Genomic DNA, 25,232 nt, shown 5'->3' on the forward strand with positions numbered 1-25,232 from the left:
ATGATTCAAAAAATATTTGGATATTTTATGATGAAAACTGATTATAATTTTAAAAGCACAATTTACTAATAACAAGAAAGAGAAAAGAAATATCACTAACAATCCAACACATGATATTAAAAACATATGATATTACAAACTTAAATATATGTGTATGAAAAAAATGAATAGAATTGTAGAAAAGTATCTTGTCAAAAGGTAACCCAAAAAGAAATAGAAAATTTCAAAAGTCCTATGTTTATATGAGCAATCGAACCCTGTCTAATTAAAACTGTTTTATTGAAGAAATATTTGTTGAGCAAGAGAGATGAACCTTGCTGAATGGGAGGAACCAGATTTGAGATCTCTCAGAAATAAACTAGATAGATACTGAGGAACTAATCCATAGAGAGCTGGGGATGGTAGTCTGGGAAACGTTGACTTGAACTGATAAGTAAGAGCGTATCTCTGGGCTTCGTTAGTTAAGTAACCAAAGGAAAGTAGAATGTAAGGTAAATATTTTTGGAAGCTTCATGTGGTACAGGTTTGTTAGGCCAAGGAGTGGCAAAGAGAGGTGCTCAGAGATGGTCGAGGATATTGAGACTTGAGGTATCCTGGCCTGGGGTGGTATCACTGGGAACAGAGAAGAAAGTCTGGATCTGTGAGATTTTTCAAAAAGGAGAAAATAAGGCAAAGGGGAGATGGGAAAGGGCGGGGAGGGGAAAGGGAGGGCGCCTAGCCCCTGGGAACAAAAGTGGGTCCCCTGCAAACTCTAGTGGTTCCTCTGTAGCCAATGGGCCATCCTAAGATCACCTTGGATACTTCTATCTTATCTGCACAGAGTTGGTGAAGGTTCCTCCCTCCAGATAAACGTCTCTCTTCTCTTTCTCTTCATGCCATCACTGCCATTCCAGCTAAAACATAAGATTTCAGCAGGGCATTCTGCTAAGTCTGCAGTGACCTTGTAATGGATGATTTGCCTGAGTAGGTTTGGGACAGATTTTCCAAAATGAAGCACAGTTCTGTGTATAATAAATGCATGCCCAGAAATCTTTATTACTCTGTGAATTGTTTTTTTCCTAATCCAATAAATATTATGTAAAGGTCAGGGTCAGAGAGAGCTGGAGTCTTCTCGCCTGCAGAATGTAAACACTCACACAATGAAGCCAGAAAAGACAAAGGAGCTCTAATGGTCTTCATCCTTTAAATCTGTGTTCTTTCACTAATGCTCGCATTCGGTAAAACTGAAGTTCAAGACAACTTTTTCAATTTATGAGCAATAAGGAGCAAATGGAGAAGATCATTCATGAAAAAGAGAAAGTTTTCCAATTATCAGTGACATTCATCTTTAAACCCCCAAAGTATGGTTTTCCAGAAATGTTGCAGTCAATGTGAAAATGTAACTATTGATTTCACTTTCATGGCAACATTGTAGGACAGAACCTTAGAAGCTTAGCATCAGAAAAGTTTTCCCAAACCATTCATTTCTACAAATGATTCCCAGATGGCTTTGGTGACTTGCCCAAGGTCACCTAAGTAAGGTCACATATAAAATAATATTATTAGCAAGGAATTATTGTGTATTTACTATGTGGTAAGCATTGGTCTAGAAATTTCCAAGTATTAACTTCTCTCATCCTATCTAACATTCTAACAATGCTAATATAACATCTCCATTTCATAGATGAGAAAACTGAGGCAGAAGGAGGTGAAATCACCTGTCCAAGGTTACATTCCTAGCAAGAAGTACAGTCAGACTCAGTACGGGTACTCTGACCTCAGAGCACACATTAGAGGCTTAAGTATTCTTAAACATTCTGGGTGAGCGGACAGGAAGAGAAAGTCTTTTCCACAGCGCTGTTTAGGATAAAAATGTAACCGTGCCCACAGAGAAGAAATGAGTTAAATGCAGATACACAAGTATTTCCAGTGGCATCCAAGAAAGGAAGATATTTCTAGTTCATTCTCTTGAGATGTTTATTACTAGCAGGGAGCATACGCATGACTCTACTTTCCTGAACTGCTCCTTACACCAGAAAGAAATCCAAGAAGAAGCTGTTCAAATTATAATGATTATGTCGAAAAGTCTTTCTCCTCTCCAGCCATTTGAGAAAAAGAGAAAATCTAAATTAAGGTATAGACTAGCAAAGAACTTCAGTGGTCTTTTTTCTTTTTCAGGTTTTTGTAAATCGAGTAACACCTCTGAGTCTCAGGTCCCTCCTCTCTAAAAGGAAGAAGCAGGAATAGCTGGGGTCTAACCTCCCGTCCGTCTCACATTCTAGAATTTCCTCTTCCCTTTTGTTTCACTAAGAATATAGGAAAGCGCTTTGCCCGGAACAGCTAACTTTTGGCCCACGTAGGTGGGTGGTGGTGTGGCAGCTGTGGGTAAGACCTGACCCATGGTCACGGAGAGTCTCCTTTTCTCCTTCGTGTGGATCATGTGGTTTAAGCCTGTGTTTCAGCAGTTCCCAGGTTATGCAAGACATTTCGTGCTGACTCACTGCCTCTCGAAGTCTCCTCGTGGGCTTTCTCTCCCCACAGCTAATCAGGGGGGCCACTCGGGGTAAACATGACCACAGCTCAGGCAAGGGGCCTTGTGAGAAGGTTAAAGTCTGACCTTAACATTCCACGCTCTGAATTTGCTGACCTTTGTCCCACAGTAATAGGGGAGTTGCTTTGTTTCCAAAACCTGAAACCATCTTACACTCAGCTATTATTTGTAACTAACTACTTATCCTATGTCTCTCTGCAGAGATCCAAAAATCCTTGTCTGGCAACAAGCAGGACACATATCACCCTCAAGACTATGCCTTGTGGCTCTTACCCTCCACTCCCCCTTGCTGCTGCTGCTGAGTTGCTTCAGTCGAGTCCGACTCTGTGTGACCCCATAGACGGCAGCCCACCAGGCTCCTGTGTCCCTGGGATTCTCCAGGCAAGAACACTGGAGTGGGCTGCCATTTCCTTCTCCCCACTCCCCCTCACCATCCCTGTAAAATGTAGTCTTTCCCCTTGAATCCCAACCCTGCATCTGGGCTCTGCAACTGTGAAGACACTTTCCAGATGCCCTGCCTGTTTTTATGGATCTTCCAGCACTTCCTAGAATTCCTCCCGGCCTGCTTTGTTCACCTGTCACCTGCCCCATTTCAGCTTTCAGCTTCCATCTTCCTGACGGCCCTCTTGCTGGCTGCCAGCCTAAAGCTGCTTAATACCTGGGCCTCATCATATGTTCTCCAGATCCCCTATTCCTCCTGCCTCAATATTTTCTCCAATTTCTGAGCAGAAAGGATGAATTTCCTCCTTCTGTATTGTTTCTTTTTTGTTCACACACACTGGGAATCACGTATAGATGGAGCCAGATTTTATTAGCTTTTTAATATCTGGTGTATGGTATCCTCTGGGCCAGAATACTGGAGTGAGTAGCCATTCTGTTCTCCCCCATGGATCGAACCCAGGTCTCCCACATTGCAGGCGGAGTCTTTACCAGCTGAGCCACAAGGGAAGCCCAATATCCGGTGTTTAACCCAAGAATAGCCATGCAGGGCATGCTCGATAAACACTGGTAGAATGAATGAAGCAATGTCCCAGCACTCACTGTCCTGCTCGGTCCACTGTAGTGACCACTGCCATGCTGTTCATGTCCTAAAATCGGCATCTCCTCCTTTCCGTCCATGTTTCTATCACTCACTCACCAAAAACCCTGGTATCTCCCCACCAACTGAGTCTACTTCCAAAACTTCCCTTTTATCTTGTGTGCTGAAACTTCTGTTTACCAGGAATGGTCAGCTAGCCCTGTGGGAGCTTATCTTTCTCCAGCCAAGCCAAAGAAATACATAGGCAAAGCATAATCAGAACGAAATGAAGGAGACACACCTATCCTGTGATGGTCCAGTGGTTAAGACTCTGTGCTCCCAACCCAGGGATCATGCATTTGATCCTTGGTCAGGAGACTAGACCCCACATGCCCCAACAAAGACCCAGGAGAGTCAAATAAATACATCAACTTTTAAAAACTTAAATGAAGAGAGAGATTTAAGTCAATCATCCTCTAGTGCATGAGACCTGAATAAATGGCACTGGCATGGTGCAGGTAGAGAAAAGCTTTCTGTCACTGTAAACTTCCAAGGATGGCAATCATTATAAGTTCTCAACAGCACACAGCACAGCAACAGCTGCATAAATAATGAATATTAACAACATTGCCTTCCCCACCCTTCAACTGGAATTTATCAGAAGTGAAGTGGGCTAAGGGGGTAAAAAAAAAAACAAAAAATCTTCATTGCCAATCAGGCTGCACTTCACAGACACAATTTGATAATGAGAGTCAGATCCCAGCCCCGTCTATGCAAAGCCCGCTGATGCTTTCTTTTCTGTCTTGCAGAGTAAGGCACAGACTTGAGGGTGACCTGGTTCCTCCCGCTGGCCTCTCCCACCCCATCTTCTGCTCCTTGTTCCCTGACTGGTCCCTCTCCAGGCATGGTGTCCTCTTGGCTGTTCCGCCCGTGTTCTGACGGACTCCTGGCCTCAGAGCCTTTACACATGCTGCTCCTTCAGTCCAGATGCTCTTTGTATTAGCTTTCCAAGTCTGCTATAATAAAGCACTCATGACTGGGTGGCTTCAAACAACAGACATATGTTGCCTCACAGTGGTGGAGGCTGGAAGTCTGAAATCAAGGAGGCAGCAGGGCCAAGCTCTGAGGGGTTAGGGGCAGCCTCTCTGGCCCCTTCTAGCTCCTGGTGTTTGCCAGCACTCCTTGGCTTTCTCTCACGTGTAGATGCATCACTTCAGTCACATGGCATTTTCTCCCCTCTATGCCCATCTGTCTCTCTGTCCAAATTTCCTCTTGATATAAAGACACAGGTCATATTCGATTAGGACCCATCCTAAAGTGAAAATGAAAGTCATTCAGTTGTGTCTGACTCTTTGCGACTGGTCCATGGAATTCTCCAGGCCAGAATACTGGAGTGGGTAGCCTTTCCCTTCTCCAGGGGATCTTCCCAACCCAGGGATCGAACCCAGGACTTCCGCATTGCAGGCTGATTCTTTACCAGCTGAGCCACAAGAGAAGCCCAAGAATACTTGAGTGGGTAGCCTATCCCTTCTCCAGGGGACCCTCCCTACTCAGGAATTGAACCAGGGTCTCCTGCATTGCAGGTGGATTCTTTACCAACCGAGCTGTGAGGGAAGCCAGCATAAGACCTCCTCTTAAACTGATTACTTCTACAAAGACCTTATTTCCAAGCAAATTCCCAGTCTGAGTTACTTGGCTCTAGGACTTGAGCGTGTCTTTGGGCGGGAGGCACACAGTTCATCCCGCAGCACTTTTCTCCCCGGCATCCCCGTGACCGACTTTTTCACCCCTGTGTTTATCACCACGTGTTACTGAAGCCTTCTCTGACACCTCACTGCAAATCCCACCCCTCTTCCATTCTGTTACTTCCTGTCCCTCTTCCATGTTTTATGTTTCTCCCAGATTCCAGGCCACTCATCTCACCTGCTGTTTATCCTCCTTATTAATCTTGTTTTTGTCTGTCTCACTAAATGCATCACCAGCTCCACGAAGGCAGTGATTTCATCTACTTGAGTCACTGTTGTTTTCCTGCCGGAAACAGCTCCTGACACATGGTAGACACTCAGTAAATGTTCGGTGAATACATCTTTAACCCTCATAGCAGTCTTGAAGTTATCAGACTGATGCTCATCCTCTATTTCATAAATGAGGCAACTGATGCTTGAAAAGATTAGGTCCCTTGCTCAAGATAATATGCCTAATGAGTTTGGGAACTGGTATCCAAACCAGGTCAAATTGACTCTAAAACTTATGCTCTAGCCGTTACCCTGAGCTGCCCAGGGCAGAAGGAGAGACTTCCTGCAGATGTGTGGAGAATTCTGCAGCTGCTGAAATTATTGCCTTTTTTTTTTCCTCCAGATAAAACAGCACTTGAAAAACATCATCAAAATGTAAATCTTCAAGTCTAGGTAAGTGGTCTGGCTCAGCTCACAATGTCACTCAGACAACTGCGACATTAGAATACATTTTGTGTATCTCCAGAATGAAAAAAAAAAAAAATCCAATTAAGCAAACTACTCTTTGGCTCAGGTGATGGTTTTATTTCTCTGGGCAGATTAGAAAACCAAGAAGCATATGCAGTCTGAGTTCCCAGACATCTGGAAGATAGGTATGTATTGCTGTTTTAAAATTTTAGGCACAGGGGCTTCCAAACCAGAGTGAAACTTGAAAGTCAAATTAACAGATGCTGTGGTTATAGCCCCCAAACCCTCACTTAACCAGCAAACACATGTACTGTCTTTCCACAGGCAAAGAAAGTTAAACACTGATCTCACTAAGTCAAGCCCCAAACCTGCCAGTGAAGCAAAGGAAGTTGTTTCTGTTTGAATTATCCAGATTGGCTGTCAGCATGGATCACGTCCACTGGATAATTGCTCATCTTTCCTCCTTGCTCCGCTTGCAAAGCCACAGTCTAGGAGTCACTGTTCAGTGGAAATCACCCACCACTGACATGTTCCTGTCATGGCAATGATCCTGCAATCAGTTCGGAACATTAACTGGAGTTGATGGTCATGTGAAGCTGTGTCCACCGTCATCAAACATGGGGCTAATCATGGATGCAGGGACAGAAAGAGATTGTCAAGCTGGACACAGGACAAGTTTGCATTATAGAGGCTTATGGTGTTTGGATAATAAAAAGGAAAAAAAATTAAGAAGAGGAACCCAAGTCCCAGAACTCAACATAATAATCCAACTAAGTGGGGGAAAAAAAAAAAAGTAGAATACCATTTCTAGCCTTTGGTTAAGAAAGATTCAGGAAACTGTAAACACAAATCTTTCAGGTTAGCTGAATGTGTTGATCAGATTTTTTGGATAATTATGTGAGTTTGGTTATTTGTTTGTTGCCTCTTTAAGCCTGGCTTCGTGGGGACATCCTTGGTGACAGTGAATTGCACACTGCAAACACTGCCTCATGGGAAAGAGTTGATTCTCATACCCTAACCTACACCCCATGGAAAGGAAGATCCTTATTCTCTGCCATGGAGACCTTTTAATCTACAGAAGTCCCAAGTCTACAAGGACAGCTGCAAATCTTGTTTTTCACAGCAGATGGAATTTAAGAAAAGGGAAGACCAGCTGCTGCCAGGCAGACTTGGGGCCATTCTGATGCCAGCACTGACCTCTCATTGGTTCCACTAGCAACAGGCCATCACTTTTCTTCCTGACATGCTCCTCCTTAAGCTGCTCCAGGGACTCTGGCCTTGATATTAGTCATATTTCCCAATTCTGTGTGAAATTGGTCAGAGGCCAAAAATGACTTTTAGTGTGGCGGGTGTTAAATTTTGCTTTATAGCCCTCACTTTGCACCTCTCTAGCTTGGGTAGGCCTTAGAGATTACTGTACATTTTAGTTCAGTTTCATCATTCCCATATATTGCAGTTCCAGGGAATATTGCTTTCTTAAGCCTACAAACTTTTATTACTCTATCCAAAGATGAGGATAAAGTTTCAAAATTTATTGCCCAACCTGCTTCTGTGAAATACACCCACATCCACAAGCACGAAGCTGAACGCACCAATTTGCCCAGACAGGCACGAACCAGTCAATCACCACCTGTGAACATGCAAGCAATTGATGTGTCACTGTCGCGAAGATGCAGATGGTTGTGCATGGATGCATATTACAACCTCCTTTTAACCGTTTTTGAAACAAGTACTGTATCACGGATCAAACATTTGGACTTGCATCTCTGTTCACAAAGGAGTTCCCTCCTGTTGCCTTTAATGGATAGAAATGTTTCAAATCTCTAAGATGTTGAGAACACTGGTAAGATGGAACCAAATAAAACATTACAGTTGCAAAACTTGCAGCAATTTCTTCTATATTCAAGGCATATGAAATCATATAGAAAAGACATGATATTCACTAAAATGTTTTGTTTGGAAAACACCTGCATTGGATTTAGACCAACCCTCTGCTCGTCAACAAACAGGTTTTCCAGTGACTCACTCTGTAGGTGCGAACACTATCTTCTAAGTAGAAATCTTTTAAAGAAACATGCAAATTCCATTCAGAATGTTAAGGAGAGGACTTGCGATATGAAAGACACCAAAATTACTAGCTAAAATAGTATCCAATGTGGCAGAACACATCACTTATGGGAATGTGTTATGTGAACACATGTGAATGTGAGTATGTGAGCACATCACTTATGGGACTTCATAAGGATTTAATATTGTTTTAAAATACATACTAGGTCAAAGCAACACGTTCTGTATTAATACTCTATTTAGAATACACTTGCTTTCCAGGTGGCACTAGTGGTGAAGAATCTGCCTGACAATGCAGGAAATCCAAGAGACATGGGTTCGATCCCTGGGTCAGGAAGATCCCCTGGAGGAGGGCATGGCAACCCACTCCAGTATTCTTGCCTGGAGAATCTCATGGACAGAGGAGCCTGGTGTACACTCCGTAGGGCCGCACAGAACCGGGCATGACTGAAGTGACTTATCACAGCAGTGATACACTGGACCCTCTAAAGACTGCAAGGAGTGAGGCAGGAGACTGAGAGGTGTCCCAGGAAGCAGGCGGGCTTGAGCTGATTTCCTTTGTTTCTTAGCCCTGAAGTGGTGGGGAGGAGTTTGGTCACATCTAAGTAGAGGTCTGGCCTTTGTCCTTCGCTCCTAACAAGAGTGCTTATTATCTGTGGTGTCCCCTACACACACTCCTGAGAGTTTATCTCACAAAACAACTCAGGGTGGGCTGGTCATCCCTGACACTCTCAGGGTGGGGACTGGCTAAGCCAGAAAGGCTGACAGTATTGTTAGAGGGTGGAGGCTTTTGGTCTTGAGTATCAGTTTATCTAGAGACTGAGTTCAACCACATGGACAACCAATCAATCATGACTATGTAATGAAGCCTCAATAAAACTCTACACCACGCTTGAGTGGACTTCATCCTGAGGATGATGGAAGAGCGGGTTTAGAACCCTCCTAGACTTTATTGTATGAGTGTCTTCCTTTGGCTGGTCCTAATTTGTATCCTTTTCCTATAATAAACATGGATCAGTTCAGTTCAGTCGCTCAGTCATGTCCGACTCCTTTCAACCCCATGACTGCAGCACACCAGGTCTCTCTGCCCATCACCAAATCCCAGAGTTTACTCAAACTCGTCCATTGCATTGGTGATGCCATCCAGCCATCTCATCCTCTGTCGTCCCCTTCTTTTTCTGCCTTCAATCTTTCCCAGCATCAGGATCTTTTCCAATGCGTCAGTTCTTCGCATCAGGTGGACAAAGTATTGGAGTTTCAGCTTCAGCATCAGTCCTTCCAATGAATATTCAGGGCTGATCTCCTTTAGGATGGACTGGTTGGATCTCCCTGCAGTCCAAAGGACTTTCAAGAGTCTTCTCCAACACTACAGTTCAAAAGCATCAATTCTTTGGTGTTCAGCTTTCTTCACAGTTCAACTCTCACATCCATACATTACTCCTGGAAAAACCATAGCTGTGACTAGACGGACCTTTGTTGTTAATGTCTCTGCTTTTTAATCTGCTGTCTAGGTTGGTCATAGCTTTTCTTCCAAGGAGCAAGTATCTTTTAATTTCATGCCTGCAGTCACCATCTGTAGTGATTTTGGAGCCCCCCCAAAATAAAGTCTCTCACTGTTTCCATTGTTTCCCCATCTATTTGCTATGAAGTGATGGGACCGGATGCCATGATCTTAGTTTTCTGAATGTTGAGTTTTAATTCAACTTTTTCAATCTTCTCTTTCACTTTCATTAAGAGGCTCTTTAGTTCTTCTTTGCTTTCTGCCATAAAAGTGGTGTCGTCCGCGTATCTGAGGTTATTGATATTTCTTCCAGCAACCATGATTCCAGCTTGTGCATCATCCAGACCAGCGTTTCTCATAATGTACTCTGCATATAAGTTAAATAAGGAAGGTGACAATATACAGCCTTGATGTACTCCTTTCCCGATTTAGAACCAGTCTGTTGTTTCATGTCCAGTTCTAACTGTTGCTTCTTTATAGGAGTATAATAGTTTTTAATGAATTCTGTGAGTCTTTCTAGTGAGTTTTTTAACTTAAGGGTATGTAAATAATTATTTTTATATATGTTTCTCTGTTTCTAGTTCCTGCTAACATTTGGCCTTTGATCTGAGCTTATGACAGAGAACTCTTAAATCCCTTGGATTTTCCTGGGTGATGGGACCATCTTGTTCCAATGAGCCAGCTCTTGGTGGGTTCCTGAATGAGGGCTGGTCACTAGAATTGTGAAACCATGTTTAGAAGCTTAGGACTTCTGGCCCAACTTCCCATCCTCTAGAGAGGGGAAGGAGGCTGAAAAACTAGTTAATAACCAAGCATGGCTACATGCTGAAGCTGCCGTAAAAAATAAATCCCTGAACTACAGAGTACAGAGAGTTTGGGAGTTGATGAACACTTCTGTGTGCTAGGTGGTTGTCCTAACCAAACTCCATAGGGACAGAAACTGCTCTACTCAGGACTTTTCCAGACCTTCCCCAATGTATCTGTTTATCAGACATTTCATTTGTATATTTTAACATACTCTTTTTAATAAATTGGCCGTAGTAAGTAAACTCTTTTCCTGGGTTCTGAGCAAAGCTTGAGCAAATTACTGACCCCAAGAAGGGGGTCATGGGAAACTCTGATTTGCAGTCCAGTCAGATGGAAGTGGTGGGTAACCTGGGGACCTACTATTTGCAACTGACATCTAATACGGGGAACAGTCTTGTGGGAATAAGCTCCTAAATTATGGAGTCAGAATTAAACTGAATTGTAGGGCATCCAACTAGTGTCAGAGACTTGATTAGTGTGGGGAAAAAAAAAATCTACAAATCTGGTAACAGAAGTGTTGAGGGTTAAAGTCAAGGAAACAGTGAGTGTTTTCCTTGACATCGTGGTTTGCTGAAACTCTCGAACTTGTAGCTGGTGTCAGATATTTGGAGCAGACCTGGCAGTCTACAGGACCGACGCCTTAACTTCAGAGCTTGGTTATTTCCTGGGTGCCCCTCCAAATCCGATGTCCAGACTTCAGCGAGACTAACAAGACCTAGTCAAGAGATGTTGTTTGAGGACTGTGATGAAGGTCATTCCTCAGGTTCATAGAAGAAGTGCCCCTGCACTGGAATCTGGTGGGACAGAGCTAAAGCAAAAATGCTCTTGTCTCTTTGTTGTTGTTGTGTTGTTGTTTTTCTTCTTCTTTTTCTTATCCAAGGCCTAAGTAGTACAAGACTAGCCAAGCCCTGATTGGGTGAAAGGAGTAGGGAAGAGAAACACAGGAGGATGCAGCAGGTGACAGAAAGGGGAAGACAGGAGGATGGGGAGAAAGGGGCGTGGAACCCTGCACAGAGTGATCCTTATGTTGCCAAAACACCCATCAGCCAGAGAGATTTCAGCTTCTCACAGCCTCACAATGCTCTCCAAAATTCATGTGCTAAGACGCCCACTAATTACACAACAGATGATTTATTCTTCATAATATTTTCACTAAAATATTTCAGAGGGCCATATTGGTGGAGGTGGTTTTGCGTCTCTGTGTTAGAGGTAGAAACAGAAATTACATATCACTTTGGGGGCAGATATGGATATGAAATCTAGTAAAACTCAAATCACCTGTGGGCCTATTCTCCTTTTTGTACGCAAGTTTGGGAGAATAAAGTATCAGCAGAAATTCCTCATCACTAGCAGCAAAAACTTCTAAGCAGCAGTGAGCAAGGAAATGATGTGAGGAAACCAATGAGGGGCAATGATGTTTTTTAAATTAAAAACTGAAATATATACCTGCTGAAAAGGGGAAATTAAACAAACACAGCATGATGGAGGGTAATATAGGTAAAATATTTCACCCAGAAAAATGTTCAGGATTATATCAAGGGTTCCTCTGAAATTGATAAAAATCCTTTTTCTTCATTTCTTCTCTCTCCCTCAGAAACTTTACCTTTTCATTAGAAGTCAGCCATGTGAAGGAATCATTGATAGCTGCAATATTTCATCTTGTATTTTTTAATCAGTCACTGCAACGCATGTGTAGCTCATAAACTGTGTTGTGGTTTCTAGGAACTTTCTCGATGGCCTGGTGCCACTGTTGCGTGGTTGGGCGCCAGCAGCAGTGATGATCCTGGGGGAGCAAGGTGAACTGCTGAGCTCGCTGGGTTGGTCCCCCACTGATGGTGAAGGGAGAAGGACAACGGTTGACATGGTCAGAGACTGTCTAAACCTTCATCAAGGTTGCTTCATTTCTACATTTTGTTTCCACGGTGAAAATTATGAACTATACTGTATAATTGTAAACTACACTCATAATCTCACAAGGCCTAATCCTTTAATATATTTGATGACACTTTTTTTTTTCCCCTGCTCAACTGATTGGTTGAAAACTCATTTTGTTGATCAGAACATTCAGTCTTTGAGAGAGTGTCTAAGTGGAATTCACCATGACCCTGGACTTGCAACTTGTAACCTGATGTGTTGCATTCCTGGGGGTCACAAAGAGATGGACACAATTGAGCAGCTGCACAACAATAACAGATGGACGTGCAAGTGTCTTTTCTCCTCGGCTATGACACTGTGTGCACTGATAATAAAAGCCAACAGTTACTGGTAACATATGAACTCCTGGGCTCTGTTATGAGTGCCTTTTGTACATTTGCTCACTTAGTTTCCATAACAATTATGCGATAGGCAAATAGCATTGTATCTGTTCTACTGAAGAGGAAACAGTAACATAGGGAAGGTGAATATGTCACTCAAAATTGCAAAGCTAGGAGTTGTCAGAGTGGGGATTTGAACAGAGCCAGTCTGACTCCGGAACCTGTGCTGTCCTGCCCCGCTCACCTGTTCTCTTGTGATAAAGGAGCCCCGTGCAGACCAGGAGAGGCACGTGCAACCATCACAAGGAGATTCCTCTCCTGATCTGTGGAGTGGGGGACAGAAGCAAGGTTTGAATAAATAATTGTGAAACTACTTCAGTCTGTGGCATTTTATGAATATCCCACTCTCAATGGGTAAAGGAAGCATTTCTATCACTGGATAAATTTGTTTTAACCTCATCCCAGCTTTTGTCATAATCTAGGCAAAAATGTAGGATACAAATCGATATACATGACCCAGGACTCAGTCTCTTCAGTCGTGTCTGGTTCTTTGTGACCCCAAGGACTGTAGCCCACCAGGACCCTCTGTCCTTGGGATTTTCCCAGCAAGAATATTAGAGTGGGTTGCCATGCCCTCCTCCAGGGGATCTTCCCAAGCCAGGAATCAAACCTTCATCTCCTGTGTCTCTTGCATGGCAGGCAGATTCTTTACGGATAAGCCACTGGGAAAGCCCATACCTGAACTTAGTTATCCATAAAATATGTTTACATATATATGCATTTGAATACAAGTGAATATTTATATATATATACATATATATATATGTATATATATATATATATAAACACAAAATACAAAATACAAACAGTGGCTAAATTTTGTTGTGGCATCATGCCCTCTCTTTATAACTCTGTATAATTTTCAGATTTTCTTCAATGTGAATGTGTTTTCAAATGAACTCCATTCTGAACCATGGAAAACAGTGCAGCCACATTAAGTCTGAGACTAGTTTTAGCACCTCACATATGGCAGCTTGTGGCTCTGGCTCTTTGAATGTCATTTCCAAGCCCTTCCTGAATTGAACGTGCTCAGCAAAGTAAGACATCTTCTATGCCTAAACCTTGCATCACCCCTCTTAGCACCGGGGTAGCAGAGACTGGTTCCCAGAAGTCTGAAGCCAGTAAGACAGTGCACAGGACAATGGCCTGGTGGTGTGTGAAATTAAGCAGGTGCTTTAAAAGACAAACCAAGACACCCCTCTCACTGAAGATTTTCCTCCCTCGGTGACACTTTTGTAGAAAGGGATATTGAGAAACTTAGCAGAAAAGTTATTGACATATGAAGACCAATTAACCACATGGATGTTCCCCCCTGAGTTGTACAACATGAAGGTCTGCTCACTCAGTAATTTCTTCTCCCCGAAAAGGAAAAAATCTGAGGTCACAGCCTGAATTCAGGGCTCTTGTCTTGGCAGAGATGTCCTTTGCTAATTAAGCTTAGAACATCTCAAACAGCACCTCTGCAGTTAATCGTTGTTACTTTAAAACTTAAAACGTCTGATATTTTCAGACCAACACACCTAGAAAAGCCATTCCTTGAAATAGACACACTGCCTCTACCCATTCAAATTTGTGATTACAGAATAGGTCAACGGACCCAGGTTATGCTTCGTTCATTCAATACTTAGTTTATCTACTCAACAGACATTTATTGATTACCTATTATGTGTCCTGCCCTGAGCCAGGCAATGGGCACATAATGAAAATAACGTATCCCCTGATTCATGGAGCTGAGGGTCTAATGAGGGTCTACAGTCCAGTATACAGATAATAGCTGTGCTGGATTTCTGAACCAATTTCTCAGGTAGATACTAAATATTTCAAGGTATACCAGACTTTGCATAAAAGTACTTGTGTAGAAATACAGAGGAGAAGACAATGGCACCCCACTCCAGTACTCTCGCCTGGAAAATCCCAAGGGCGGAGGAGCCTGGTAGGCTGCAGTCCATGGGGTTGCGAAGAGTCACACACGACTGAGTGACTTCACTTTCACTTTTCACTTTCATGCATTGGAGAAAGAAATGGCAACTGACTCCAGTGTCCTTGCCTGGAGAATCCCAGGACGGCGGAGCCTGGTGGCTGCCGTGTATGGGGTTGCACAGAGTTGGACACGACTGAAGTGACTTAGCAGCAGCAGCAGTAGCAGCAGAAATACAGAGGAGTTTGCTTAAGTGAGTGCTGACTATGATGTAGACTAATTTATTTATCTTCCAAAATAAAGCACTTGGAAAAAAAAATATTCTGTTTACAAGTGGTCAAATGTGCCACTTGGGTAATTGGGTAAACTAGGGCAGCAGATTCACATTCTAAACAATAGCAACTTTATTTGCAATGCATCTTTTATCTTGTTAGCCCATAACATGCTTTACAGACTCAATAAATGACCATAATAGATTTTTATAAACATTGGTTAAAACACTGACGTCTTAATATATTTCATGTCATGAAGTATATGCATTTTCTAAAAAAGCCCTCCAACAGTAATTTTGTCAGTACTTACATTAAAAGCTGTCACTTGCCCTTCATAAAATGTGTCAATCAGACATAGGCTGGTGGTGGTTTTCTCTCGATAGTAACGCAGGCTTTTTTGATGATGTCTTAGGCATGGGTCTTCTTGGGGGCTTTACCTTCCTTTTCTCTGACTTCATTTTAGAGAAATGAAAACGAAGGGATGATGAGAGTATAGGATAAGCACAGGATCACCTTTCTGTGTGATGATCCTATTGTGGTCTTGGTGTAATGTTAACGAGCCCAGAATGAACGTGATGTTAATTTAGTGACTTGTGAGTAAGCATCTGGAGTTGAACATAGCAACAGCGACTATGCAAAAAATGCAGTCACACTGCCGGCGGGCAGGGCTCAGTGCTCTAGATGATGCCCCAGCTGTCAGTCAGCACCTCGAGGGCATTCAGAGCCCGGCTGGAGAGAGGGCGTTCGCAGGAAGCGCAAGGACGCGTTCCCTGATGCCTCCAGCCTGATCCTCTACTGTCTGGGTATACGTGATTCAAAAACAGTTTCAGGAAGAGTTTTGTAAAACAGGTAGGAAAGGAGCACATCTTGGCTGAGGGCTGGGAGGGGGAGGAAAGGAGTAAAGAAGTTCTTTATTTTGCTTTTCTCTTTTGTCATTTTACATGTGTCTCATCTGATAGACCATAGAAAGTACCGTTAGTCTCTCAGTTATGTCAGACTCTTTGCGACCCTATGGGCTGTAGCCCACCACGCTCCTCTGTCCATGGGATTCTCCAGGCAAGAATACTCCAGAGGATCTTCCTGACCCAGGGATTGAACCCGGGTCTCCCCCTTTGCAGGCATATTCTTTACTGTCTAAACCACCAGCGAAGCCCAGGATTTCCCCACAGAATGCGTATTCCTTCTGCTTGATGACATCACACTTAGAGACACCACTGGACATCTGATAATGTAGAGGGCCATGCCTGGGAACAGTAGTTGGAACTTGAAATTTGAAATGGTGGAATGAGTCCTGTTAATAATAGTGATAATGTATTTTTAATAAAAGAATATTGGAGTGGGTTGCCATGCCCTCTTTCAGGGGATCTTCCTAACCCACAGATTGAACCCAGGTTTCCCACATTGCAGGCGGATTCTTCACCATCTGAACCACCAGCAAAGCCTAAGAAAATGTTACTGAGGTGCTAAGTCATTGTTGCTATTATGCTTCTTTGATACTCCTGAATTAGGTTTACCTGGATCCTTATATCTTGGAAAATAGTTGGGTAAGGAGGAGACAGAAACATACATGAGTGTTTGGAGCTGTATTTTTCTTTCTTGAGAATACAGAGAGGCTGATGGAAAGTGTTTGATCATTTGCTTGCTTAAGCTATGCCTATGATATTTTGACACTGCTGCTTCGTTGATGATAAATAATTTAATGTCTAAAATGTGCATGTATTAGGATTCCCTGGAGCCAATGGCTGAACATTTTGAAAATTTATATCATCAAAAGGATTTATTTGGTCTATTTTATTATAGTTATGCAAATGATTGATAACTTCATAAACTTCACAAACCATTCGACTGATTGTGGGAAGGAGATGGAAAGGGGACCCTAACATTAGGGTCAGGGGTAATTTTCACAAGGGGCTTCTTTGATGGTTCAGTAGTAAAGAATTAGCCTGCCAGTGCAGGAGACGCAGGTTCCAACTCTGGTCTACAAAGATCCCCTGGGGAAGGAAATGGGTTAGAGTCTAAGGGGTTGCAAAGAGTCAGACATGACGTAGTGACTGCACGAAAACAATATTCACATGTGTCTGCACCCAGTATTCTAATTAAACACGCATATCTCCACTCTAGACCTCACTCCATCTTCAAGTTTCTTTGGTAAATTTACGCAAATGACTCTCATTCTTTTCATGTCACTTTTCCCATCTATAAACTGGGAACAGATAGTATCCACCTACCCTATACATATTTATTTTTGCAAGGTTATAAATAGCACCAAAAGAGAAAATATATGCAAATTTATTGTGAAAAGTATAAGGAATTACAAACATTTATTAGTTTGTTGCTATTCAAAATGATTTGAGTATAGCTGTTCCCTGTCCTAATAATCTCTAAAGGATATGAAAGCTCTATAGAGGAGCTGCTTTCAGTGACTTTCTAGATAGGAAATAGACACCCTGGAAGGGACAAGCAGAAGTGTATGAATAAGTACGTGGTCAGAGTTGCCAGCAGCCAAAATAGATTTTACAGCAATTCATTCTCTCCCGGTAAATTCCCGGAGGGTGGGAGAGAACCTGATTTCAATGTCTTCCTTTTAACCTTCCTTGACACACAATGACATTATTTCATCACATATAATAATATGCTTGCATGCCAGTGATGATTTCCAGACTATTTTAAGTATCTCTCCCTGCATACGTAGTTATACATCATACAATTTGTCAGAATCCTGATTGCAACAAAAATTGATGCCTGGTCAGATGTTCATTCTCATGTCCTCCCACAGACTATATACAATAGAAATACAGAAGAAGCAAGGTGAGTAAAAAGGACCATGCAAAGTTTTACTCTTTTTCCCTTCCACCCTGTTTCCACCCCTGTTCTCTGCCCATTACTGAAAGAGTAGAAGAAATAAGGGGCATTTAAAGTAGAAAGCTCCCCCGGTGGCTCAGATGGTAAAGATGTGGGGGACCTGGGTTTGATCCCTGGGTTAGTAAGATGCCCTGGAGAAGGGAATGGCAGCCCACTCCAGTATTCTTGCCTGGAGAATCCCATGGATAGAGGAGCCTGGCGGGCTACAGTCTATGGGGTCGCAGAGTCGGACACGCCTGAGCGAATAAGCACAGCACAAAGTAGCATGGGGTTTGCCAGGCTGCTTGCTATTGTCTCAGAAGTTCTTAAAGAAGGGAATCACAAGTCTCTTAAGGAAACAACATCTTCCCCTACCTAGGGATATGCTTCCTCAAAACCCAACTACACAGAGAGAGAACACCTTCTCTCTAGGAAGGAGTGATGGTTTATATCAAGCTGCCAATTAACTAGGGAAGGAACACAGGCTCTAACTACCAGCATTTGATACAGTTGACATAAAGTGGAAAATTGAAACCACTGATGGGAGGATTTATACAGAACAAGATGGAACTCCCAAATACTCTTGAGGGGTGTAGCAGAGAGGGCTATAAATTCACCCACATGTGTTTCTTTTCCCTCTTAGGCTCACTGCCATCATCCATTCTCCTCCATCTTTCCAGTGATATGTGCTGTATCTGTGCCAATGTGGTGAAGAAGGGGTGTGCTTTCCCCTTACTCTCCTTTCCCACCCATGAGCTGAAGGGAGAGGACTCCAAGGACGTGAAGAAGGACAGAGATAATATAAGATAGGATGCAGAAAAGGAATATGTGTTGTAAGAATATAGCCTACCCTGATTGATAACAAAGGAAAGACATTTTCTCTCTACACTGAATTTGCAAGATAATTCAACCGATGGGGAAAGCACTGACTTGAAGATGTGACCCAATGGACACCTAGAGTCTACACTAGTGTTCCTACAAGTTTGATCTCCAAGGCGCAGCAGCAACATTACCTGGGAACATGTTATAAACGTTATAAACCTTACCCCAGACCTCCTGAATCAGAAACACCAATAGTGGAGCCCAACAATTTTAATGGGCTTCCCTGGGAGTTAGGATGGTATCTGCCTGGAATGCGGGAGACCTGGGTTTGATCCCTGGGTTGGGAAGATCCCCTGGAGGAAGGCATGGCAACCCACTCCAGTATTCTGGCCTGGAGAGATCCATGGACAGAGTAGCCTGGTGGCATACAGTCCATGGGGTCCCAAAGAGTCAGACATGACTGAAGTGACTTAGTATGCACACACAGAGCTTTTTCTGAGGCATATCTAAGGAGCTGAGACTCCCCCAGAGCCTCAAAGTTAGAAAGTGAAAGTCGTTCAGTTGTGTCTGACTCTTTGCAACCCCATGGACTATAGAGTACATGGAATTCTCCAGGCCAGAATAGTGGAGTGGGTGGCCTTTCCCTTCTCCAGGGGATCTTCAAGCCCACCCAGGGATCAGACCCAGGTCTTCCACATTGAAGGCGGATTCTTTACCAGCTGAGCCACAGGGCAAGCCCTTAGGAAGCTTTGTGTGATTTCCCAACAGTGTCTTGAGTGCTGAGAGGGAGGGGGTTCAGCACTGTGGTAGGTGGTCCTGACAGTGAGAGCCCAGAAGCCCACATAGTCAGCCTCTTGTTTGATCTTAAGCTTTCCTTCTGGTCTTAAATCAAAAGAACTGTACGGGATAAATGCTGTGCAGTCCTACTGTATCATGGGGCATAGCAGAAGACCCTCATAAAAGTGCTTAATCCCAGGGCAGGTTCATACTTGGACGGAAATGGGAGAGGAGAAGCTGTGGCATTGGAATTCTGCTGCCTGACTCCTCCATCGACACCAGCCTGCACCCCGACTGTCAGGTTCAGGGATAACCCCCCCTCCAGGCCGGCCCGTATTCATGCCCTATCAAAGCGGGCAAGACGAGCTTTCATGGATCAGCTGGGGAGATTTGAAGGCCTAACCTCAAGGTCATGCAGATCTCAGACGGGTTTCCCTGCTTGCCTTTGGTTTCCTGTTCAGTCCAAAGAAATCTTTACTTCTGCTTAAAACTGACTCTCGCTTCCTGTCCTCTGCAATGATCAATACCAGGTGGGTGGCCACTGTAGAGAAGATATGTCCTTTACGAGGGTCCACGCAGGCTAAGAAGAGAAAATAGGGTGACTAGAAGAAAATCAATTTCTGGGACAGCCAGGGCTGGGGCTAAAGTAAAGCAAGCGAAGCCCATAATGCACTGTCTTGGGCACAAATTAAAGTGCTGTCAGAAGCTCAGTAAGCAAGATAAACGACATTTTAATGTACTGCTTTAAGTAACATCTAAATTAAAACAAAGAGACTCATGATGAACAAAAGATCAAATTTTTAAACAAGTTCAGTATCAGTATTACTGAGTTTTATTTGTTTATTTATTTTGCTTCAGGCTCTGATGGATCTACACGGCACTGTCTGTGACTATCAACCAAACAGTGGAAATATGTTCAGCTCTGGGTAGAAAGAGACAGGTGGGTGATCAGTAAAAGCTAATCCTGTGAGGTCAGAATTCCCAGTAGTAAAAAAGAAGGGCAAGAGAGAGACTGGGGAAAAAAGGACAGGAGAATAAAAAGAAAAGGGAAAAAAGAAGAAAAGATTTATGGAGTGTTTATAAAGTATGAAACACCATATTGAACACATTACATGTATTAATTCATTTAGACCTCACAACATTAGGAAATAAGCACTGCTCTAGCCACTGCTTCATAGATAATGATGAAGACACAGAGAGGTTAAATTAGTTTTCCGCGATCACACAGCAAACAGCAGAGCTGGGGTATTATCTAAGGCTTGAGAGCCCTTGTATAAAGACAAGGGAAAAGTGGAAGCAGGAAGGAATTCAGAGAGAGGGAAAGCAGGACCGAGTTTTCAGCCCTTTGTGGTCCCCAGTAGCAAAGGACGCATGCCGAAATGGTGGCTGTTTGCCGGAGACCAGTTTAGCATCTTTGAACAGGAGACAAAAGCCTATTCCAGACACTTGCTGCCGTGCTGGCACAGAATATCTACTTAATGTTGGTTGTTTTCACATCCTGACATCCCCCAATTGACAAGGAAATGCTTAGCATACCATGAAATGAACAGGAGCCAGGGCTGAGCAGAAGGCAGCGGCAGCCGATGGCAAGGACTACAGCTTGTCTGTGGATCCGGGCCCCTCCCTGCGAAACAGGTCCCACTCTGCCTCCTTGTCTCTAGATCTTCCTCCGCAAAACTCCGGAAGCAACAACCAGAGATGACTATATATTATTTGTTTACTTACTTATTTACAGGCTGTATCTATGTGTATTGTGCAAGTATTTAAAACCCGGCTGGATCCAGAGCCGCAAGAATGATGTCTCAATTGCAGGAGGGGACATGTGATGCAGGTTTAAGTATGATAGATGGGACGCCCTCCCTTGCTTAGCAAACTGCAGAGAGAGAGAGAGAGAGAGAGAGAGAGAATAACCCTGAAATTAGAACGGGGAAGGCGGGGGAGGGTCACGCGGGTGTAATATGACTGGAACAAAACGCAGAGAAAAGTAATTTACTTGAAGTGACAATCTGAAGGCAACAAAGGAAACTAACAGGGGGGGGAGTTTAGGCTCATTAGCAGCCTGCACTCAATATTTCATTATTAATGATAATAATACAAAGGAGAAAGGAGGGAGAAAAGGCATATGAGGTCTGCGCCCCTCTCCTTCCAACCCCAACCCCCTCCCCAAACACACCCAGGGGACACACCCAGGGGACCCGCCCAGAGGCTCACAAGGGCACAGGCTCTAGGGCACCACAAAAGCTCCTCCAGGAGAAAGGAATCGCCAGGCAGGATGAAGAATGGGTTAGCTCTGGTTCTGCTCAGCTCTCGCCTAAATGCCTGAGCCAGTGGGGACCCTCTGCAGGATTCCACCTGATTTATTAGAACCTCTGTGGCAGGCGAGGAAGCAGACCCCCGACCCCGCCCTGCCCCCACCACTGATGCTCAGCAGTCCAGCCTGGGCCAGACACCTTCATGCAGGGGCCTGTGGCCAAGTTGCTCCTGGGATTTCTTGGGCTGCAGCCTCTGGGGAGCAGGCATCCCCTTCTTCTGGAGAGTGCATGTTGTCTGCACCTAGACAGGGATGCAAAAATGATACTGGGAATCAATACAAAAGGAAATGGGATGTATCGTAGAGACCGTGACCAAAGTCTAAAAATAAAATTCGACAGTGAGCAACCATAGACAGCATATTAAAAAGCAGAGAAGTTACTTTGCCAACAAAGGTTCATGTAGTCAAAGCTATGGTTTTTCCAGGAGTCATGTATGGATGTGAGAGTTGGACCATAAAGAAAGCTGAGCGCTCAAGAATTGATGTTTTTGAACTGTGGTGTTGGAGAAGACTCTTGAGAGTCCCTTGGACTGCAAGGAGATGCAACCAGTCCATCCTAAAGGAGATCAGTCCTGGGTGTTCATTGGAAGGCCTGATGCTGAAGCTGCAACTCCAATACTTTGGCCACCTGATGCAGAGAGCTGACTCATTGGAAAAGACCCTGATGCTGCGAAAGATTGAAGGTGGGAGGAGAAGGGGACGACAGAGGATGAGATGGTTGGATGGCATCACCAACTCAATGGATATGAGTTTGAATAAGCTCCAGGAGTTGGTGATGGACGGGGAGGCCTGGCGTGCTGCAGTCTCTGGGGTCGTGAAGAGTCAGACATGACTGAGCGACTGAACTGAACTGAAGCAACCATGCTAGATTCCACTTAACTTAAAATGGCAAAGGGGCTCTCGGGCTCTACCGACTGTCCAGATAAAATGTCCCTTGTCTTCTGTGCCACCAGGCTGCCTCTCCCAATAAATATTTTGCTGTGAATGACTGATGCATTTTCTTCTTAATGTTGACCTTCATAACCCAGTTAGTCTGACTTGGTCCATTTTTCTGCTTTCTTGGACTATTTCTGAATATTCAGAACATATGTGTTTGTATTAATGTTAATACTGTTGACTGAAACAGAACCTCCCTTCCTCAGCTGTTCTCACCCAATGGCTTTGAGCAATTGAAAACACACTGACGATCATCTTTTCTATCTTTTATGTCTTTTAATTTGTTAACATGACAGAATTATTCATTCATCCAATAGATATATCAGGGTCTACTACTATGCTGGTCATAGTTCTGGGTGAGACTACCTATAGAAGTAAACCAAATATATGGTACCATTCTTTTGGTTGCTTATAAACTATTGAGGGAGACCAGTATGAAAGAGTAAATGCACAAATAAATATGTAATACCAGATTGTGTTAAATGGCCTGAAAACAATGATCAGGTGCTCTAATGAAACCTGGGGGGTGGGAAAGCCATTTTCTGGAATATGGTCTAATCAGCCTTCTCAGGGGAAGTGACATTTGCTGAGACCTAAAGGAAGCACAGGCAGCTCAACAAATCCAAAGAGGAAGTGGATTCCAAGCAAAGGGACCATGTGTGTGGAGGCCGAGTCAGAAAGAAGTGCTCCAGTTTGTGTTCAAGGAAGAGGAAAGTATTCTCTGGAGCATGGCGCTGAACCAAGAGCGGTGCCCCGTGTGATGGGAGAGTGGGCAGAGAGTGCCAGGAAGAGCGTCAAAGGTCTGTGAGACAGGTAGGACCTTAAACTCAGGGGACGCTTCCCAGGTGGTTTAAATCAGAGAAGAGACGTGAGCGGATTTATCTTTGAAAAAGGTCTTCTGGCTGCAGTGTGCAGGATGAATCGAGGGTGGGACAAGCCCAGAGGCCGGGAGAACTGCCAGGGGGCTACCAGGTGCGATGGGAGGGCAGTGGGATGGGGACAGAAGCAACAAGAAGGTCCAAGGTTGTTTTCAAGGAAGGAGACGGGGTTAGTAAAAGATCACGCGCTGGATGCAGGAAGCAGGAAGTGTCAAGAAGCCCCACGGATGTCTGGATACACCCTCTGAAGCTAACCTTTAGTGGAACTTTGAACTCTGCAGGCATTGCATCTAGAACCAGACATGCATGCTCTGTAAGCTGGGTAAAAATCTCCTTTCTGATCTGTCTTACTGTGGACAACTAGGTTCAAGACCCAGAGACCATCTTACTCTTTCCATCTGGCAGCCTGAGAAGCTGATGTTCTTTCTTTTGGTTGAGACTTCCCCCCCTTGCACATTCTAAGGTCTTCTTTGTTTTTCTCATTTAAATCTAAAACCTTATGGCTTCTGGGCTTCCCAGGTTGCGCTAGTGGTAAAGAGTCTGTGTGCCAATACAGGACCAAAAGAGATGTGGGTTTGAACCCGAGGTCTGGAAGATACCCTGGCCTAGGAAATGACATCCTGCTCTAGTATTCTTGCTGGAAAATTCCATGGACAGAGGAGCCTGGTGGGCTACAGTCCATGGGGCTGCGAAGAGCTGGACATGACTGAGCACACAGCAGGTACATGTGATTTCTAAAGAGGGGCTGAGGAACCTGTAGAACACTGGTTCTCAAAAGCGTGGGCCTGGGAGCAGCTGCAGCAGCATCATCAGGAACTGGTTAGAAACATAAGCACTTGAGTCCCAACCAGATCCACTGATTCAGTAAGGCTGTCGGTGGACGATCAGCCATCCGCGTTTACAAGGCCGCCCAGGGATTCTGATCTGTGCTGACGTCTGAGAACCCTACTGCATCACCGCTGTCCATCTGCACTATCCAGTAGGGCTCTCACTCACCACGGGTGCATCTGAATCCATGAAAGCTCTTCAGCCTGAACCGAGATGGGTAAGTATAAAATACACACCAGACTGCAAAGTGTTAGTGGCTCAGTCGTGTCCAACTCTTTGTGACCCTAGCCCATTAGGCTCCTCTGTCCATGGATTCTCCCAGCAAGGATACTGGAGTGGGTTGCCATTTCCTCCTCCAGGGAATCTTCCTGACCCAGGGACTTGAACCTGGGTCTCCTGCATTACAGGCAGATTCTTCACTGTCTCAGCCACCAGGGAAGCCCCTTGCAAAGACTTAGCACCGCCCCCCAAAAGAGAATATAAAAATGTTTCACTAATCATTTTTTATTGACACATATTAAAATGATAATGAGTTCAATATTTGAGGTGAAATGTGTTAATAAAAGTAAAATTAATTTTACTTGTTTCATTTTACCTTTTATTGACTCTACAAAAACTCCAAGTATGTATGTAATACATGCTATATTTTTATTGGGTAGTGTTGCTCTAAAGCATTGCTTTTCCAACTTCAATGTACAGAGGAACTGCCTGGAGATCTTGTTAAAATGCAGATTCTGATTCAGTAGGTCTTGGATGAGGCCTGAAATGCTGCATTCCTAGCAAGCTCCCAGGAGTTGCCCACACTGCTGGTCTGTGGACCATACTATAATACCAGGGTACCAATACAAGCTAGATATATTTCCAAAAGTAAGTCTGGTAGCATTGAACAGCCACTAAATGTGAACTCATTACACCTGGCTTTAAGTCCCACCTCTACTTGTCATTGGCCAGATGACATCAGACAAATCTTGTTTTTTAAATGAAAAAT

Source organism: Cervus canadensis, chromosome 13, assembly GCF_019320065.1.
Source record: "Cervus canadensis isolate Bull #8, Minnesota chromosome 13, ASM1932006v1, whole genome shotgun sequence".
Classification (NCBI taxonomy): Eukaryota; Metazoa; Chordata; class Mammalia; order Artiodactyla; family Cervidae; genus Cervus; species Cervus canadensis.